This window comes from Perca flavescens, chromosome 12, assembly GCF_004354835.1.
Source record: "Perca flavescens isolate YP-PL-M2 chromosome 12, PFLA_1.0, whole genome shotgun sequence".
Classification (NCBI taxonomy): Eukaryota; Metazoa; Chordata; class Actinopteri; order Perciformes; family Percidae; genus Perca; species Perca flavescens.
In genome coordinates this window covers 12,096,320-12,117,797 of record NC_041342.1, presented here as the reverse complement: position 1 = coordinate 12,117,797, position 21,478 = coordinate 12,096,320, and the positions used below count along the sequence as shown (strand labels likewise).

General features: G+C 42.4%; 1 protein-coding gene across 4 annotated transcripts in view; it reads left to right on the top strand.

The window, feature by feature from the left end:
* The first annotated feature begins 6,754 nt into the window (after positions 1-6,754).
* Positions 6,755-21,478, top strand: part of kcnn1a (potassium intermediate/small conductance calcium-activated channel, subfamily N, member 1a) — a 49,797-nt gene continuing 35,073 nt past the window's right edge. For 2 of the 4 annotated variants that reach the window (XM_028592780.1, XM_028592779.1), the window contains exon 1: positions 13,927-13,996. The gene's annotated coding sequence lies outside the window, so the exon portion shown is untranslated. Of the gene's footprint in view, positions 6,990-12,977; positions 13,021-13,926; positions 13,997-21,478 lie in introns of those variants that run through there. The other 2 variants (XM_028592781.1, XM_028592782.1) reach the window with 2 other exon arrangements.

Below are 21,478 nucleotides of genomic sequence, written 5' to 3'. Positions count from 1 at the left end.
AGCCGTAGCCATGACATGCAGTGAATTGACAGACTAATTCAAGATGGCTGCCCTACACTCGGCTATCATACATGACAAACTCAGGGCCAAGAGGAAGTGTTATTTAAAACCTCTGCTGTCTTTTATTTTTTAGAAAATTCCTCCCTACACTCCCTTTTTTTCTTTCTGTCTTCTTTGTCTCGCTTTCTATCGTATGCCTCATATGTCTTTAGAATAGCCAGTTCCACTGCAGCATAAATTGAGCAGTACATATGTAGAAGGCAGAATAAGTCTCACTCTTTCTCACTAAATTGCATGCTCAAAGACATGAGAGATAGAGATATATACAGTGAGGAAAATAAGTATTTGAACACCCTGCTATTTTGCAAGTTCTCCCACTTGGAAATCATGGAGGGGTCTGAAATTGTCATCGTAGGTGCATGTCCACTGTGAGAGACATAATCTAAAAAAAAAAATATCCAGAAATCACAATATATGATTTTTTTAACTATTTATTTGTATGATACAGCTGCAAATCAGTATTTGAACACCTGTCTATCAGCTAGAATTCTGACCCTCAAAGACCTGTTAGTCTGCCTTTAAAATGTCCACCTCCACTCCATTTATTATCCTAAATTAGATGCACCTGTTTGAGGTAGTTAGCTGCATAAAGACACCTGTCCACCCCATACAATCAGTAAGAATCCAACTACTAACATGGCCAAGACCAAAGAGCTGTCCAAAGACACTAGAGACAAAATTGTACACCTCCACAAGGCTGGAAAGGGCTACGGGGAAATTGCCAAGCAGCTTGGTGAAGAAAGGTCCACTGTTGGAGCAATCATTAGAAAATGGAAGAAGCTTAACATGACTGTCAATCTCCCTCGGACTGGGGCTCCATGCAAGATCTCACCTCGTGGGGTCTCAATGATCCTAAGAAAGGTGAGAAATCAGCCCAGAACTACACGGGAGGAGCTGGTCAATGACCTGAAAAGAGCTGGGACCACCGTTTCCAAGGTTACTGTTGGTAATACACTAAGACGTCATGGTTTGAAATCATGCATGGCACGGAAGGTTCCCCTGCTTAAACCAGCACATGTCAAGGCCCGTCTTAAGTTTGCCAATGACCATTTGGATGATCCAGAGGAGTCATGGGAGAAAGTCATGTGGTCAGATGAGACCAAAATAGAACTTTTTGGTCATAATTCCACTAACCGTGTTTGGAGGAAGAAGAATGAGTACCATCCCAAGAACACCATCCCTACTGTGAAGCATGGGGGTGGTAGCATCATGCTTTGGGGGTGTTTTTCTGCACATGGGACAGGGCGACTGCACTGTATTAAGGAGAGGATGACCGGGGCCATGTATTGCGAGATTTTGGGGAACAACCTCCTTCCCAAAGTTAGAGCATTGAAGATGGGTCGAGGCTGGGTCTTCCAACATGACAATGACCTGAAGCACACAGCCAGGATAACCAAGGAGTGGCTCTGTAAGAAGCATATCAAGGTTCTGGCGTGGCCTAGCCAGTCTCCAGACCTAAACCCAATAGAGAATCTTTGGAGGGAGCTCAAACTCAGTGTTTCTCAGCGACAGCCCAGAAACCTGACTGATCTAGAGAAGATCTGTGTGGACGAGTGGGCCAAAATCCCTCCTGCAATGTGTGCAAACCTGGTGAAAAACTACAGGAAACGTTCGACCTCTGTACTTGCAAACAAAGGCTACTGTACCAAATATTAACATTGATTTTCTCAGGTGTTCAAATACTTATTTGCAGCTGTACCATACAAATAAATTGTTAAAAAAATCATACGTTGTGGTTTCTGGATTTTTTTTTTTAGATTATGTCTCTCACAGTGGACATGCACCTACGATGACAATTTCAGACCCCTCCATGATTTCTAAGTGGGAGAACTTGCAAAATAGCATGGTGTCCAAATACTTATTTTCCTCACTGTGTGTGTGTGTGTGTGTGTGTGTGTGTGTGTGTGTGAGAGAATATTAAAGAAAAACACGCCATAGGACAGGGTCATATGTTTTTCTGTTGTACAACATGTATGACACCATGTAACCTGAAATCCTCAATTTGGAAACCTTTAACAGGACTTACTACTACTCACAAACTTAAAAAACAACGATACAACTGCTCTGCTCAGTCTTTACGGACGCAGGGACAGTCCCCTGTGTTATTTCAACAGGACATGGGGTTACTTATAGGACTGTGATGACTATAATGAGAGCGAGCAAACCAACATGGACTGCAGTTACTTATTAGAGGAGCACAAACTCATGGCGTCATGGCAGTCTGGTGGTCTGGAAGTTAGAGAGACAGTCCAATAAGCAGATGGACTCTAGTTTGAAAGCCCTCAAAAAAGCCATGTGTTCTGTGAAAGTAAAGGTAAAACTGCTCAGATGAGTATTCATTAAAACCTGGTTGACACAATATACAGTCAGGATGCCAAGAGGCATACCTTAAGTATCTGTAAGTATACTGATTATAAAGACACATATGACTTATCTTTCAGCGTAGATGATTCTGTGTTAAGATAATAGGCTAATCTCTGTACCTGTGTGTAATTAGTTTTGGTTCACTTCACAGTACAACACGTTTTCTATCTTCCTCTTCTTTTAAGTTGAACTCTTTTGATCTATTCTGTGTTGGCGCACCTGCTCTTTTTTAGATATCTCTCCCACTCGGTCCGGTTTCTCCCTCTCTCACACACACACACGCACATGCACACTGCACACTATCGGTTTCTCTCTCTCCCTCTCACTCGCACACGCACACTTACACATCTCTCAGCTTCGCCCTGGTTGGTGTTCTCTTTCTGTGTAATTACAGGCTTCTTATCTACTTCCTATGTTACGTGCTGCAGCCATTGGCCTCCTCCATGTTTCCTCCTCCTCTACCATTTTAGTGTCCCAGATCTTCCGCTGCTTCTCCCTCCAGGAGCCAACAAGGCAGAGAAGCACAATATGCTTTAACGTGGCTGGACCGGCCAAGTTTGACTGCTGCATGGGACAGATCCAAGAGGCACTAAATTCTGGTGGCACGTTTTGCTAGAAAGAGGCCGTTTGTGTGTGTGTGTGTGTGTGTGTGTGTGTGTGTGTGTGTGTGTGTGTGTGTGTGTGTGTGTGTGTGTGTGTGTGTGTGTGTGTGTGTGTGTGTGTGTGTGTGTGTGTGTGTGTGTGTGTGTGTGTGTTTTTCCGACTCGCATTCCATTCCAAATGTGGGCTTTGGCGTTCATAGCCCGGTTGGTGAATGAGTGTTTGTGTGTGTGTCCAGGAGTTGTAAAGTTTGATTTAATTATTCATGTGGAATCAGTAACATTGCTTCCCAAACTAGCAAATGAAACGCCATCTTGCCAACGAACTCGCACAGGTCACGGCGACCAATTACTTAATGAAAATGATCAGGTTTCTGATGCAGCCCTGGCCAGAGCTCCTCTCCAAATCCCTGCAGTACTTCACGTAGCTATAAAACAGAGTGTACCTCAGCTTTCTTCCAGCCGTTAGGTAAAGTGTGCCACCGCTGCAGTCTTTAGACCCATCAAAACTCCAAATGGCTGAACCAGCTTTAAGGAAAGGATTATTACTTATTAAGAATGGCTAATGTATGATGTAAAAGTTGGCTCCCGCTCCATCGCTATCCCCTTCTGTCTCTTTGGCTCAGCCTCAACCTCTCTCTCTCTCTCTCTCTCTCTCTCTCTCTCTCTCTCTCTCTCTCTCTCTCTCTCTCTCTCTCTCTCTCTCTCTTTTCCACTAAAATGGTGTTTGTTTTGTTCATGCTCATGTTTTCCAATACTAACCTATTTCTATGAAACGTGAAAGAAACAAGGATGTCAAAGTCTGTTCTTATACAATACTCCAATGCCTATGTGTACATTATAAGCGTTACAGGTTGGAATCATTCCCCTTCATACTAGCTCTAAAGTGACCTCTTACTTAAACTCCTCTGTAAGAGATCCCCCATCTCTTAGAACCCACAGGCCTTGCTTTCCAATCATAAACCTGAGGAGAAAACTTTTCTGTTTGCTTTTGAATATGAACATAGTTATGATGGATCATCAGGCCTCGTTCCACAGGGTAGGATTAACGGAGCAGAAAGCACCCACACCTCACCTGGATCTTTTTCTAGGTAGAGTGACAAAATGCTTGTATATGTTTTTTTTTTTTTTTTTTTTTTTTTTTTTTGTCTCTAACTCTGGGTTTTAAGGGTTCTATGGACGTTAAGTTCACTAACTAACTTAGAAAAGCCCCAGGTGATGACTTGAGGGGTCTGATTGAAAGTTTAGCTGAAGCAACAGATTTTGAGCAGCTTCAGCTCTTTTGAGTTTACTAAATCAAGGGTGTATCTTCTTAAGTTACAGTCTTTTGGAAAACTGCTTTAGCTACGGTTACTATCCCTTCACTACAGCTCAACAAGGAAACGGTGTCCAGGGAAACGGAGGGAGGGTTGTGGATTTCGTTCTGCATGCAGTGTCCACTTACATGGCCAGTATGGATAGGAGGAATGTTAGCAGCCACCAATAACCGTTTCAATTGATATGCGGACATGTTGGTATTGTTTTACTGTGGTAAATCAAATGCCCCAATGTTTTACTACGGTAAAACAATAAGACAGACTTAAAAACACGTAATATATCCTTTTAATCCAAGTTCTATATTAATGCTAATCCTCACAGCTGCCAGAAATTTCTGACCGACATTGTGATGGACAGTTTCCTCTGGCTACTTGACACCACGACACAGGCTATTTTAGTGGTGTGCATCCTTCCTCCTTCAGCACCACGGACAGCGCCGTCTGAGCCGAGGCTCTCTCTGTCTCCATCTAGCCGCTTTCTTCGGCCGCTGTGAGACTGAAGCCTTTACCATGTTCTACTGAGAGCATGCAACACACACACACACACACACACACACACACACACACACCGACAGACACACACATCAGGCGGCGAGCCGACTGCAGGCACTGCATGCAGCCCCCATTCTTAATATTTCTGCCTGGTAATACAAAACCAGGCATATTCTGCTAAATTATTAAATACAAGACTGCAAAGCTATGGCTGTGTGGCATGAGGTAAGCATCACAGCCCCGTTTGTGTGATGCTTTTCTGTGGGCCAACAAGTGGTAATGTGTTTTGGAAATAGATATCAAGAGTGTTTAATGCCCCTCTCATGATTTTTGCAAATACCGGTAGTCTACTTTGTGGACATCAAACCACGAGGAAGGGTAATAACTTAGAGTTGAAATGAAAGTGACGTTCAGGATATATCTGGGCAAAGCATTATGTTTGACAGGCCTGTGCATCTGTTTGGGTGACGTAGCAGTAGGCTACAAGTGATTTTCTTTTTATGTATGGTGGTTATGGCAACATGGACAAAAGCCGATCTATGGGGTCCACAGTGGATTAAGATGATCAACCGTGTAAGATGTATTTAAACGCCTTTCTACGTCTCAATAATCCTATTCTTGTAATATCCCAACAGCCTTAAGGAGTGATCGATCCGCTGCAACCTGTGCGCATAGCAGGCAATGGACCGGTATTCAGGCGAAGGCGGTGTTTTGGCTGTACAGTGACGTTTTAAGGCAGGTCCTGGTCAAACCTACCAATGATACAAGTCGGTTCTATTCTGCTGGGACTGATCGCAATGAACGGGTGTCGGAGCGCTGCACGGCAAAGGAGCAACCACAGCGAGACGAGGCGATCAAGGGGATGCGGCATCGGTACGCGGGAGCTGTCCAACAGCACCAAACCCCCGACGAAAAGCAAGCGAGCAGCAAGCCGAGCCCAGACCCACTCGCTCCTGTTTTCAGCCTGCCGCCCCCGCCCTCTTCTCACCACCGAGACCGCACTTCGAGCACCGCCGCGCACCGCCAGAGCCTCCAGGAGCTTCCCTGTCTGAGCCAGCCCTACCGGAGACCTGTTCACAGCGGCGACCCTTTACCTCTGGCGAGCTACGACACGGCCCAGCAACCTTCACACCGAGGCACTGAACCCAGCACCGGGCAGCCGGCGCACCTGCAGCAGGATCCCTGGGCCCCGGCCGGCTCTCAGCAGCAGCAGCAGCCGCCGCCGCAGTCGGAGAACCAGCCTGTTTTTCCCAGCTGCCACTGCAGTTTTTCCGAGCAGGAGGCGAGCCTTTCTCAAAACCATCACTATCCTGCCGATCCTCTCCCACCGCAGCCCTCCCCACCTTTTCCGCCGCCTATACCACCGCCACCAACGTCGTCCTCCTCCTCTCTGCTATTTTCCCAGGGATCTAAGCGGGGGGATCGGCTCCGAAGGAGTGCCAATAATTACCAACAGGCAAGCATCGTGGAACGCTGCAGGGGAGGAGGAGGAGCAGGAGGGCACCGAGACCAAAGGCAGCTGTTGCAGCAGCAGCAGCAACAGAAGCAGCAGCAACATCAACAACAGCTCAGTCATTTAAGACTCCAACAGAGGGACCCCTCCCCTGAAGGAAACCGTGCAAACTCGCAGAAAGGGCGCTCTTTAAATGTATGTGAGTCAACCGAGGCTAACAGGAGAGCATTTGAGTCTCAGACTCAGGACCTGCAGCAGCAGCAGCAGCAGCAGCAGCAGCAGCAGCAACAACATATCCCACAATTACGAGCGCAGCAACAGCTACTGGTGGGGAGCAGCTTGCCTATCAACTACTGCGCCAGCGGCTCAGGAGAGCTATGTAGGACTCAGCAGGCTCCACTGCTGCAACAGCAAGAGCAGCAGCAGCAGCAGCAAGGCGCACTGGGGCTCTGTCCCCAGCGTCCGCAGCACTGTGAACAAGAGCGCAATAAGTCTGGGAGGATCACCGCGCAAGGCGACCAGGCGCAGCCACACAGCCGCGACTCCCGCGTAACCCCCCCGGCAACACAACAGGCGTACGCGGGGAACTCGTCTGCGACTGGCAGCAACAGCAGCAAAGACAGCCCCAACTACGGCTCGAGCTATCACCTGTGGCCAGAGAGCCCGCATAAAGGAGAGGAGAGGATACGCATCGACCTCCATAAGGTAGAGCTGTCACATCCCCTCCCGCTAATTAGCCTCTAATGACAAAAAGAACCAAACTGGCCTTTTAACGATTCCACTTAATGACCACGCCTGTCATATGATTATTTTTCTTTTTTTAAATAGAGCACATTCGCGTATGTGTACGTGGTGCACGCGCGTGGTATGTGTATGTAAAGGACGATGGGGGGGGGTTGTGTATTTGAATCGTCGTTCAGCGTTAGGCAGCTTTTCCAAAAGCAGCGATGTAACTACCGCACATGTAACCCACTGCGTGATACATCTTATCTTATCTGACCTGGTATTTGTTTAATTTTTGCATATGAGCACGCACAAACGCGAACATACACACACACACACACACACACCTGTTCCATGTTGCAGTGTTGTTTTGGTTACCCCACTGACTGCAAATATTCAAATGACGCTCCATGGCAGCTGAATTAGAAACAAAGAGTGTGTTGTTTCCACAGAACCAGGGGGTTCTGAGCAAGGGAATTTCAATATTTTGCCCTCCAGGCACTGTTCTTACACAACGGTTAGCTTTATATCATTTAGGCCTGTACCTGTCAGTGCGAGCAGCTCCTGGCAGGGTGTTCAATGTATTTCCAAACTCCCTTCATACAGGACTATGTGCTGTATGTTCTGCTTGCACTCACCAGTCCAACGCAGTGTAATATGTGTATGTTTAACGGGCCTATGTCTAGTGAAAATAGAAGTAAAGACATCAACCTCATAGGACTTATTACATCTGGCCAAACAAATGACGGCAAGAAAATCAAGATGACAAGCATGTTAGATAATTAGATAAAATATTCTAAGCGACAACATGAATGAAAACCTATTAGGGAAATAATAGCAGGTATAATAAGTTGAAATGTTCCTGCAAAAATTGCAATTCTAGGTTTAGTGAAAGTGGTAACAAGTGGGAAGGTGTGTGTCAGCATGTGTTTTAAAAGAAAGAAAGAAGACTCAAAGAAAAAAAGTTTGATTTTAAATCATGTAAAATCAATTTCTAATTGTAAGCAGATGTAGATTATCTGGCAGTGTAGATGTTGCTGTCCACCGATCCTTTAAATGTAGAAAAACTCACAATAAACGGAAAAAAAATCCTTGTCATGTTCATTTAGTTTAATATTTTGTCGATAGATGAGTGAGTTGAATGCTCTCTCTGGGCTGCTCAGAGTTTAAGGACATTATTAGGACATGTTGTTTTGGATCTGGCAGAGAAACCAGAACATGTTAAACTGCAAGATGGTAAAGCACATAGTTGTTGATTCTAGCTGCTAACACAAGAGGAATTCAACTATTTTGCACAGTGCCACCAGTCATCTCCCCTGAGAAATCTGCTTGAGGAAACATGGCTAATTATTGCTCGTACTGTTGGACATATGGACTTTTGAACATCTTGGTTGTGTAGTAAGCAATTATTTTCAAATGAGTACCATTTTAGTCCCCACTGTTTTTTTTTGTTTTGTTTTTTTTCCCCTTCCCCTGGCACTTCCTCCAGGTGCAGTCAATCAAGTTTTTATATCGCAGGATAGGAAAGAGAAAATAACGGGAGGCACTGCTGAGGGTGCAGCATCTAAATAGGAGCGCCCCGGCTCCTTTTTAAAATGCTGCAGCTGTTTTCACGGGGCTGAGCTGGCACCCGTAGCAAGAGGTGGTACATCCAACCACCTTGACATGACCGTTCTGAACTTGGCTCAATTTTGGAGCATCAGCAGAACACCAAAATGACTGAAGGGAAAGTTAACTTTATTTTTGAAGTTGCCACCATCCTGTTTTTAAGTTAGAATCGCAGGGCATTTTGCTGAGAGGCTAAACCCAATGCATTAGGTGGTGAATTTCGAATAGTGTACTTGTTGCCACATAACATCAGACCAGAAGTATGCCGTGCCAGGGATTCATTTTCTTCTAATCTGCTGTGTGCACTGCATCACAGAGGCATCACATTAATGGTGTCCGATATAGTGCACCAGTTATTACCTTACATTTGTCTGGACCTTTAATGTGAATCCTCAATAAATAAATAAAATATATACATATCCATCCATTTACCACTATGAAATGTTCTCTGTTAAAGATGTTGTGACACCACTATTACTGTGTACTGAAGAATAAAAGCCCATATTAAACTTAAAACGTCAGTACAGAGAGTCTTTGGTAAGTCGTATAATAGCCCCAGTGAATACTCATTACTGTTAAAAGCAGCTGGGATTTTAACAAGCTGCTGGACTGTTATGTCTTTTAAATCCATTCTGATTATGATACTCGGAGATTTTCATTTTTATTTTTATTTTTTTTTTTTTTCTTTTCCACACTGATCCTCTCGTCTCTGGGACAGGACGGGCTCCTTTTGGCACCATGGCAAAGTGTCCTTGAGCAAGACACTGAACCATAAGTTGCTCCCTGGACGCTGTATGTACAGTGCTGCTCATAAGTTTAGGAACCCATGATGCCTTAATTAAAAAAATTAGAAAAAAATCCAACGTTTAAGGACACCAATTTTCTTTGTGAATGAATAATTTATCGTAAATAAATAAATAAATGTTCGTCCTTAAAATACAGGGGGCATAAGTCAGTACACCCCTGTGTTAAATTCCCATAGAGGCAGGCAAATTGTTATTTTTAAAGGCCAGTTATTTCATGGATCCAGGATACTATGCATCCTGATAAAGTTCCCTTGGCCTTTGGAATTAAAATAGCCTCCACCCCCCCCCCCCACATCATCACATACCCTTCACCATACCTACAGATTTGCATGGGGCACTTTCCATAAGATCATCTCTCAATGCAAATCAAACCAGCTAGGAGGCTAACTGAAATAAAACCATGCCAATCTCTAGGTATGGGGAATAGGAAAAGGATGCATAGTATCCTGGATCCATGAAATAACTGGCCTTTAAAAATAAAAATATACCTGCCTCTATGGGAATTTAACATACTGACTTATGCCCTCTGTATTTTAAGGAAGAACATTTATTTATTTACGATACATTCTTCATTCACAAAGAAAATTGGTGTCCTTAAAAGTTGGATTTTTCCTTTTTTTTTTTATTTAATTAATGCATTAAGCTCATTTTTTTTTAAGTCCTCTTTTTTTAGTCAACTTTAGCAGGGGTTCATAAACTCATGAGCAGCACTGTATAGCTGTCCACTGCTCCTAATGCTTACGATGGGTTAAATACAGGGATTAAATTTCACTACATTGGACTGAACTATCGTAAATAACAAATAACAATAAAGTTTCTTTCTTTTTCTTCTTTTTTCTGATGGCTATGGCCAAAAAAAAGAAAGCAAGAAAGCTGAACAATGGTCAGTGTGCAGCAGGGTACCAGTCATGACTACAATATGATGTAGCAAGCAGCAATCTGAAGAAGTCAGACAACTTTCCTCACTCTTAGACGTGATCAAAATGGCAATATGACTTTGGCATAATCATAGTTTTCTCTTTTTACTTTGCAGCTTAGCAGCCCACAATTTCCACTGTAAACTAGACATTTATTTATGACACAACTATTACATAAACTGGAAAACTGTAAGGAAAAAAAAAAAAAATCTTAGAAGTACTACCAGGACAAACTCTGCCTCTTAGTATCAAACCTTTTCCGCTCGCACAGATCCGACTGTGCCAAGTATTTTGATACGGCTAGACACGCTTATCTATTCACGGATATTTGCGGGATCATGGTTTCATCTTATTGACCCACCGCCAGTTAGACAGCCCCTACTCCCGCTCGCATTTGAAATCCCTTAAACAAAACACTTGTGACAGAACAAGCCTGATAAAGTGTATACGATTACAGTGTCCCGCAGCACACCCTGAAACCCAATACCTAGCCCACTGAACCGATGGCAGGTACTACCATATTGTGTCCTGCCTCTATAACATTGTGCTTTTGAAAGGTGCATTGCTGCTTCTATTGTGATAGGCTGTGTAAGTACTCTAATGCCTGCCACTTACTGCTTTGGTGATGTGTCCTGCAGGGACACTGTAGTACATAAACACTGGTGGATTTGCTCTCGTTCAACAAGGCTGATTTTTGAGGATAAGGGGACGTCACGTTTAGCAGGAACCTGTGATCAGTCACTTTACAGTTTGTCAGATTTGGTGCTACCCAGGGCCAGACATTAACAGGGTTTTCTGACAATGAATAAAATGCCTGCAAAGGCTAAAATGAGAAGGCAAGAAATCCACTAATAGAATGGAAGTGCACTTTCCTTTCTTGCCTGTTATTGTTTTAGATTGATGGGACTTGACTTCTGTCCCTTGCTGTGTGTGTGTGTGTGTGTGTGTGTGTGTGTGTGTGTGTGTGATTTGTGGGAGCCTAAGTTAGGATAATCCTTCCTGGTGCTTCTCTGTGACAAAATGGACCAATATTGTAGCGCCGCAGTAGCTAACAACTCTTTGCATTATTTATGAATCTCTTGATTCTTCATAGAAATCAAGGAGCAGTTTGACATTTTTGGAAGTACGCTCATTTGCTGTCTTGCAGAGAGTTGGATGAGAAGATTGAATGAAATGTCAAAACTATTGTATTGATTGTCAAATATGTAGGAAATGGTGCAAAATCCTCATTACCATTTCCCAGAGTCCAAGGGGACAGCTTCAGATTGTTTACAGTTCACAAGGCCAAAGTTTGAATTTAATTTCAGTAGCAAAGTGGAGCCACAGGATGTTTGGCATTTGTCTTTGATGAATGACTTAAAGGATGAATCGATTATCCCCATTTTTGACTTTAGAGTTTGTCGATTAATTAACTCATCGTTTTAGCACTACACATTTGTTCCCGAAAACATTATGCAGGCATTTACTAATAAACTGTCTCTAATTGTTTGCGTGCGTGCGTGTCCAGCCAGCCCACCTTTCTGGAGAACATGAGGTTGTTATGTGTCATTGCAGAATGGATGGCTTAAAAGAGGAGGAAAGCTATTACAGTAAAGCTTTTTGTGCAGACCCTGCCAAACTGCAGTCCAACACGGGTATAATCACCCTATATGATCTGGGAAAGGTCAACACAGCATGTATCAAAGTGGCACTTTCAACCAACTTAGAGTCTCTTTGACGCTGTCTGGAGGATTTAGTGGGCTCGTGTTTACTGGTGCTGGTTTGTGTGTAGAGCTTTGAAACGTAGACCGCGAATGATTTTGTTCTCTCAGAAAAGGAAACAGCAAGTATTTCCTATGAAGAAAGACAACAGTACTTATATATATATATATATATATATATATATATATATATATATATATATATATATATATATATATATATATATATATATATATATATTATTTTTTTTCTTTTTTAGTAGTTTAGAATATTTCCAGTTTATCTGCTTTCATCTATTTAAAGCTTCTTTTTTAGTATTTCATTTTTTCCCTGTTTTCTCTTTTAGTGTTCAGTTTTTCCTATAGCAGAGATTATTTATTTCAGTAATACCAGAGCACTTGTGTTTTTTTTCCCCCCTCTCCTGTCTAAATTAAGGAAAATGCAGAGGTAATTGGGCTACCGGCCCTCTTTATAAAAAAGAAAAGAAAAAAAAAGCCTTTTATCTTATCGGTTATGTGTTTGTGTTGGCTTTACAATAACACTGAGGTAACGTTGACTGCTTGGGCCTCGGAACAATTGATGTCGACAGATCTGCTTACAGCGTTAGTATGATTTACTATCAGGCTTATGCCAAGAGAAACATTATGTTGATTTAAACTTTCTATATCGGTCATCTCTCTGCTGTTGTTACAGGGCCCTGCGTTTGTTTTTTCTCTCATTAGGCGTCCATGTTTCCACTGCCTCGTGCGTTCCAGTCTGAGAGGGCAGCCAACACCTTGAAAGTAAACACACCTTGCTGAACAATTAAATGTCAGACGAGGGGCACATTTTCAGTTCACATTTCCTCCTATATATACGACGTAGGAGTGCCACTGCTGTAGATCCCTGATAATGCTCCCAATTGTGCGAGGAGAGGTAGGTGGGAGCCGTGGGAGCCGTGGGAGCCTCTTAGTTTCGACTGCAGCTGGCAACACACAGGCAGTAAGTATGAACATGAAGCTCTTTTTAATAATTGATAGCTGTTTTCCCTATTTTTTTTTATTTTTTTTGTCCGCTGTGTTTAAGTGCTACACTGCACTCCTGCTCTGAAATAGATTTGTGTTACCATGTGTGTTGCTATGGAGAGATCAGCCTGGTATTGTTGTAGCGCTCTCTCTCAGGGGGGGTATTGAGTTTGGTCAAGGAATCATATGCAGAACAAGATTAATCTTTTGGATTTACGATTCGTTTCACGCTCGCCTTTAACAACACACGCACACACTGATATTACTGTACTGTAAGTGGTGTTCAAATAGTGCTCCACTTGATATAGTTCATTCGCTTTCCGTTTCATTTGAGTGAGCCAGCACAAGGAGAGGTGTATTGAATTACTTGCAGTCCAGTTGAATACAAAGAGTGGAAAGAGAGCGTGTTGGGGGTTTCCTCAGTCGCCGTGAGCCTCGCTGCTTACTTCCTCCGCGGGTAGAGCCACAGCATGGCAGATGTTTTCGCTCCGCAAGCAGTCAGTGCAATTTGTAACCTGACTGTTTGACCTCTCATGATGTCTCCCTTTTCTAATGTGTGTTGTAACTTATTCTTTTTTTTTTTTTTTCCTACTCCGTAGCATGCCAAGTCCCCACCACGGTTCTTTGCTTAATAAATGACCGCAGTTCATTTATATGGTAATTCCTTCAAGATGCTAGCCAAGAGATGCCAGGCATTTAATGTATCACCTCGATGCATATGCTTTATGGCTAATTATGTTATTGATCTGAGGGCATGATCACAACACAAAAGAGTACGAGAGTATGAGTAATGCAGCTGGAAGCAGTAATCTGACATCCATTACAATGCTGGAGAGAGCCCAGTTGTGCAACTGTGGCTTCACGTGTGTGTGTGTGTGTGTGACGGACGGCGCAGGTGTGTGCGGACGCGTCTTCCACATAGCTTATGATATTGCCGAAGACGTGCAAGCTCAGTGAGTCATTCCAGTATTGCCTGCTGGCTGTTTTCAAGTGTTTGTTAAACACTGTGTTTGGTGGGAGGGCAGAGGGCAGTAACAAGATGTGAGAGATGTGTGATTTCATCATACTTTTTGCTCGCACAATTGAATAACGCTTCGCTTGCAGCCTGCCCTTGAAAATACACGTTTGGAGAGCTTCTCCTGCCATTGTGAAATTCCATCCAGAGTGTGTTTGGTTTGCATGTGCGCCAGTCGTGCATATGAATACACGCGGATGTACATTCGTGATGAGTTCCCTGCTCTGCCGGTGCGCTCTTGCTGGATTTGTTTTTTTTCCCTTTTTCTTCTCCTCCTTCTTCTCATCGGGTCTTTATGTCCTCAGGTCTAAGTTTGACTGCTGATCCCCTGAGCTGCCGTTCTACTTAATTTACAGCACATGATACACAACCATTCCCCTGTAAAACTCAATCACAGCCTCCTCTGGCCACTGATAAATATTCATTGAGGAACAAAAAGCCTCAGCTGATCCGCATCTAGTCAGAACTACTCTGCCTTTAGCTATTTATAGAGTACAATGTGTTACCTTTTATACAAACAAAACGCATCGCGTTGGGAATTCAAATTTAGCCCAACCTCTGATCAGGAGGCCTCTGTGTGCGTGCTTGTACTTTAAGTGTGTAATAGCCTATATACAGATTACTGTGCGTGTACTTTAAGTGTGTTATAGCCTATATACAGGTTACTGTGCGTGTACTTTAAGTGTGTTATAGCCTATATACAGATTACTGTGCGTGTACTTTAAGTGTGTAATAGCCTATATACAGATTACTGTGCGTGTACTTTAAGTGTGTTATAGCCTATATACAGATTACTGTGCGTGTACTTTAAGTGTGTTATAGCCTGTATACAGGTTACTGTGCGTGTACTTTAAGTGTGTTATAGCCTGTATACAGATTACTGTGCGTGTACTTTAAGTGTGTTATAGCCTATATACAGGTTACTGTGCGTGTACTTTAAGTGTGTGATAGCCTGTATACAGATTACTGTGCGCGTGTGCTTTGCCGTCGCCAGCTCTAGTGGCTCTTCTCCAGCACACAAGCTTTACAAACAGAAACAGGAGACGAGCTGAATGAAGCAGCTTTCCTTCAGTTTTGTCATTTCCCACCCCCCCCCTCCTTCATTACCTCAAATCACCTAGCTGGTGAATATAAAACTGTCATCATGAAAATACAGCAACCGAGTGTGTTTCCATGCACACTAGGGGTGTATCGATACATCGATCTGGATCCGATATACCTGTTCAATCCTCAACGATCCAATACTATGGATACAAAGTGAAAATATCGATACATATTGTCGTTGTGCCCTTATTTTGAAATTCCCTTTTTTATAAGTATTTTTTTCCATTAAAAGGAGTAGTTTGTTTTTAATGTATGGAAGAGCTAAGTAATGAAATTGTCAAATCTTATTTTAGTTGCTTTTTGTAAATATATATCGATGTAACTGTGTTAAATGGGCATACGGTATCGTGGCAGACATTATGATATCAGTAAATATTATATCGTTGTCCAAATAATCTATGTAATATCGTATCGTAATGAAACTTGTGATTTGCACCCCTAATGCACACTAATATTCCGCTATACTTCCGAATGTGACAATATTCCAAATTTGATGCAGTCCATGTAAAAAGCATATTCTGTTTGGGTAGAGATGCATGTCCAAAAGAAAAGAAAGAGAAACACACCTATTTTTTTTTTTAAACATTATGAAAGACTTGGATATCAACAGGTTTTTGAATATGCTCAAACATTGGTACGCCGATGTTTTCAAGAAGGTGGAAATGGAATAGGGAGGGAAGTCCACCACCGGTGGAAAACTTTGAAAAAAAAATCCTATTTCGATCAGCTGCATGTAAACCGCAAAATTAGTGGAATAATTATTTTCATAAGCCATGTAAACAGTTTAGGCATATATATTGTCTTTTTCAGATTAAGGGCAAAAAACGAAATATTATTATGTGCGTGTAAACGTAGTTCGCAGTGATCTTCTGAGGTTGACTACAGGCAATGTAAGCTGCAGCGAAATGTCTGTTCCATGGGGCGTGTGTGTGTGTGTGTGTTCTGCTGCACGTGTTGTGTGTGTGTGTGTGTGTGTGTGTGTGTGTGTGTGTGTGTGTGTGTGTGTGTGCACATTTGCATGTTGGTTTGTACCTGTATTTGTGCGTAAGGGAAAGCGAGTGAGGATAGATGAGTGGGAGGATAGCTTTAGTTTATCATTATCCTGTGGATGCCACAGGATGGTAAAGGTCACATAAACTCCGTTGCAGCTTGTAGTCATGTGGAAGAGCCTCGTTTTCAGACATCCTCCACCGTATCGCTGCACTTTAGCCTTTCTCCTGTTTGAGTCACAGCATCGGCGCTCCGTGCTTAATTATGCATCCGCAGTCATGTTTACAAAGAGCGTGGAAGTATCACACCGTGTGCGTTAATGGGTGTGAACATGTGTTTGCCGTCCATAATAAAAGCATTGATTTTTTTTTAGAACAATATATGAATGCTATTTTTGTTTATCTTGGTTTGAGTGTTCACACGATGCTGACACGAGAGAGATGTTGCACCTCGCTCCCTCACTCTCCCTTGTTTTATCTCCGGTTTATGTTAGCAGTTTCTATGGTGTTCGGCTCCCCGTAGTTCCTATACAGCCGCTCCAGCCTCCATTATCGGCCTCCCTCCGACTGTTAACCCCTTAATGGGCCAGCGGTCTGCGTGTTTCCCCCTTTTGTTACTGCCATTTTCTCTTTAACCCTTTCACGAACAAAGCTCTGCCTTCCATCTCTTCCCTTCTCTTTCTTTGAGAGTCCATTTTCCTTTTCCGCTCCCCAGCCACCTCTTCTTCTCTGTCAGACGGAGAAAAAAAAAGGCTTTTTTTCTTCTTCTTCTTCTTCTTCTTCTTCTTCTTCTTTCTTTTTTTTTTTAAAATAGATTCAATTTACACTAAAGGGCCCAGGGGGCATCAGGAAACTGCTGCACTTAATTCCATAACCCAAAAAAACTAAGTCACAGCTGGAGGGTGTTAGCACATTTTTCCAGAACTGTTGTCATGCGAGACATAATAGAGAAGCATTAAAGACAGCTACTTTTGACTGTAGTACAGTACAGTACAGTGTGGGGTCTGGTTATGGTTCACCTACCTGAAAACAAGATTACATGTGGTGCAGTAAAGTACACTAAATATATCTGTGTGTGTGTGTTACATTTGCATCTGTGGGTGAATACAATGTGCTGCTTTTCCAACTGGCCTTTGTCTCAGAAAAAACGTGGGGGTTCAGAGCCAGATAAGGATATTTAATTAGCTGGAGTCTACGGCGGCTGCAGCAGTCAGAGCATGCTAGAGCTGGGTGACATATGGTAAGGGCTCTCTGAAAATGTGTGTGGAGAAGCAATGAAACCTGATATCTTGTCATTTCATCTCGTCGCTGTATTAGTAATTTTCCCATTGGAATGTCACACATATACTGTCTGCTTCAGTAGATATCTTTTTTTTTTTTTTTTTCTGTTTTGTCTCCTTGTGGAAATGAAAATGGAAGATAACTAGAATATTGGGAATACAGTGGAATGGTTTTCAGATTAACACAGTTTGAGATTTAACTTTTTAATGGTGTTTATTCTCACGGGAAAGTGCGCACAGTTGCAGGGAAATCCCCTATTTATTTAGTTATTCAATGGTATTTAAAATGTTTATATTCTCTGTGAGATATTGGGGAGGATTGGGTTTGACCCTGAAATGCTAAAACAATGAGAATTCCTCTGATTACCCATCACTCTCCCTTCCTCTCCCTCTCGTGTCCTCTAGCGTCTCCGGTTGGCTCGCGTCCTCCTCACGTCATAAATCTCAAGCAGGACGTTTCCAGGCAACTCTCCAGTCAATCTTTACTGAGTTTGTTGCGCTATCGATCGGTCCTGTGCTATAGGTTGTCCTGGCTTCGCTCTCCTCTATTGATGTTTTTGCCTCGGGGAGTGACAGAAACTGCCTCGGCCCGAATTTACCGAGGGCTCGTTTTTAAATGACTTACAATCACCTCGCAATGAAAATAGAATTTGTCAAGCAGTGGCATTTATACATGGATACTGTTGCTGGATCTCACAAGAGTGAATGCAGTTTGATGAGAGGTCAAAATTGTGGAATTGTAGAGTGGTTTATGGGGCACTTAAGGGTGATAATCTCTTTGAGGAATATATGGTCACTTTGGTCCTGGTGGGATGTCAAATAGCCACCAGGGGAACAGTCACCTAATGGAGATGGTTTAGTCCTCTGGGCCCACATAGACGTGTGTGTGTGTGTGTGTGTGTGTGTGTCTGTCTGTCTGTCTGTCTGTCTGTCTGTCTGTCTGTTCTGCCCCTGACCATGTGCATTATTGGTCATTAATAAGTGGTAAGAGGTATTGGTATGAGAGGCCATTTAGGTCATGATTCATACTTGTTCTCACACAACATCACAATGTTACACTATACTCTCCTTCACACTACTATGAATGACAGTGTAGCGTATCAACGGGACATTAACGTGGCTACAGTCACACCCTCTCATACTATTTGTCTCACACATTCATCGGTTTCTGTCCTCAAGCACATCTAATTACACTCTTTCTCATATACTACGGTTTCTTTTACTTACACCATCATCGTCATTCCAAATCACCACAGTGATTCTCTCTCTAATATGTTATCATACTCGCACACAGTTATATGTAATTTCTTATCCATACACTACTCTGCATCCACACGCCCACACTTGTTTTGAAGCTAGGTTGTGCGAGGAGATCTGCCATTACCCACATTTATGTAATTTGTCTTTTTAAAGGAATACAAAGACAGGCAAATGGCGTAGAACTCCTGACGCAGAATCGCTTGGGAGAGATGAAAATGCCGGCTATCAAAATCTCTGCGAGACAGATATGTAAAGTCCAAAAGGAAGCTGGAATGCGCATGTTAAAGACTGGGTCTGCCTCTTCATGGGGGGTTATCAGCACAAATCTGGCATCAATCAAGCATCCGCCATAATGGGAGCAATACTGTTGATTAGATAAAATAAAGAAGATACTTAAGAGAGCTGAAATGCTCTTCTGGACCCATTTCCATGTACAATGTCAAACCTCAAGGAGCAGGTTTTAAGGAGGCCTTTACACATCAACATCAACACTGAGAATATGTGATGTGAAACATTATATTGTGCCTTCACCCATCTAACCTGGAATAGGCTCTTTGTTTTTTTAATTCTTATTCCAATGGCATGTAAAGTGCAGTTTAATATTTCAAGTAAGTCCTGTGAACCTTCCTTCTGTACCAAAAGAAAGTTCTTTACACCAGCCTTTTCTTCTTCAGATATTCAAAACTGTCATTTTCTCATTTTTTGTTACATCATAGAAATACATTCTGTAATACAATAAACCAAATAGAGCTAAATAACGGGAGCACAGCAAAGATTTCAGGAATTTGAAAGTAACTTTTCACAGTTGTAGAAATTAACTAAATGAACTAAAACTGCAAATGCTTTTATTGTTATTAGTATGCTATTATTAAAGTTATAATAGTTATGACAGCAAGCTGATCAGAATACAACTATTTCATATAACGACCTCTATTAGGAAAAACTGGTCCATTCCAAAAGTCCATTTTAATTGAGTGGTGTTTTTTTTGTCTCATTACTCCCTTTTGTTTCTTAACATCTACACTCTGCTCACGCTCCCACACCTGAGTTATGTCTAAGATTCTTTCTTACGGCAAACACTCTACTCGGACTCTTCGGCTGTTGTGTCATTTATGAGCGTTTTTTTTACCACTTGTTGGTGCAAACAAACATACAGGGCTTTGAGTGGTCCTACTGGCTTTTTTCCAAGTGATAAGTCTTTCTCTGGGAAACCATCTATGCTTAAGTGACATATACTAGTTTCCGGAATATTCTGCCGTAGTAAGTGCTGTGGATGCCTTCTCTTTTCTCATTTAATAATCACATTTTAATAAGTCTGTTTTCTCGTTAGATAACGCAACTACAATCAAACAATAATGTTCGGAGATTAATGCACGTCCATATTTGCCAAAAGTTTGCCTTTGGAGTATTGGAGTGACCCCGATCCCCCATGGGGGTTGTAAACAGGAGGTGTAATGTTGCTGGATTACGTTGATACTAAAGACAAAAACGTGATGATTCTTAAGTTTTCAGGGTAAAAGGCTCCACTTTTCTAAGCGGAATTATAAACGTGTACTCGCAGTGGACATTGGAGATAAAGATATCTTTGAGAATGGTAACCCTGAATCTCAAACTATTTGTATTATGTCTGGATGTTCACATTTGGCCAAGTTATAAGTCTGAGAAGGAGGAGCCCTCAAAGCACCCCCCCTTAACTCGCCCCCACAGTTTGAAAACCTCTGCTATGAGTCATAAACAGGACATCCTCTTACCGCTTAGTGTAGTACTTGTCAAATGGTTCAATTATATTTGTACAGGAACCTGTCATGTGTATTTTTGAAATGTTGGTTACTAGTATCAGTCCAGATCTTGAAATCAAGTTTCTGACAACCTGCCTCCTTTAATTTGCTGGAAATTAAAAAAATTGTTCCTAATGAGGCAGTGGGTGTCCCACAGGGGCAGTAACCCCCCCCATCAGTTCTAACCCCAATCTCCCCAGGACCTAGTTTATGAGACACAAACTCACACAGGTTCACATGGAGTAATCTTGTTGGGCCCTAATTATAATAGCATTGTGTCTCTGTTGAACACAGCGAGTTATTAGTCCTAACAATAACACATTCCCACAGGCACGTCCCTTTTCTCCATGGAGGTTTTGTCTGGTTTTTGCCTCCTTTTTTGTTGTTAATCTCTGAGAGGAGAGCATGCGAGTAAGAAGAAAGAGGGACAGTGAGGGAGGCCTAGAGGCCAAAAATGATCTTTACCATCATTGATAACTGCCTGTTGTGTGCACAGTAAAATCTGCACACAACACCCCTCCCTTCCCAAAAAAAAATACCTATCTATAGTAGCTGTTGTATGTAGCTACAACCCTGCATTTATCATGCATTACTTGTTTTGAAAGATGTTTTTAGAATCCTCTGTAGATGTTTAATCCAATGTGCACATAGTAGTGAAATACACAAAAAATGAATTAGGGCCAGATCAGATGACTCATAGTTGGAGTGAATATGATATTTAAAGGATGCCACCACTGAACTAACAGTAATATAATCTCATCTTTTTTTTTGTGACTTAATGCGATTGTGCCTTTTTTTTCTTTCTTTCTTATTTGCCTCAGTAAAGGTTATAGCCTCCTTGAGGGGGACTGCAGAGCTGAACTTGGTGTTTTTTTTTAAATTGTATTGTGTAGATTTTATTGTTGCCTTTTATTCTCTGGCTGAGTTGCTGTGCTGGGTCTTTCCTCTGGGGATTCCATTAAGGCCCTTGATGATGAGAATGGACGCTACACTGCAGACCCGGACCGCT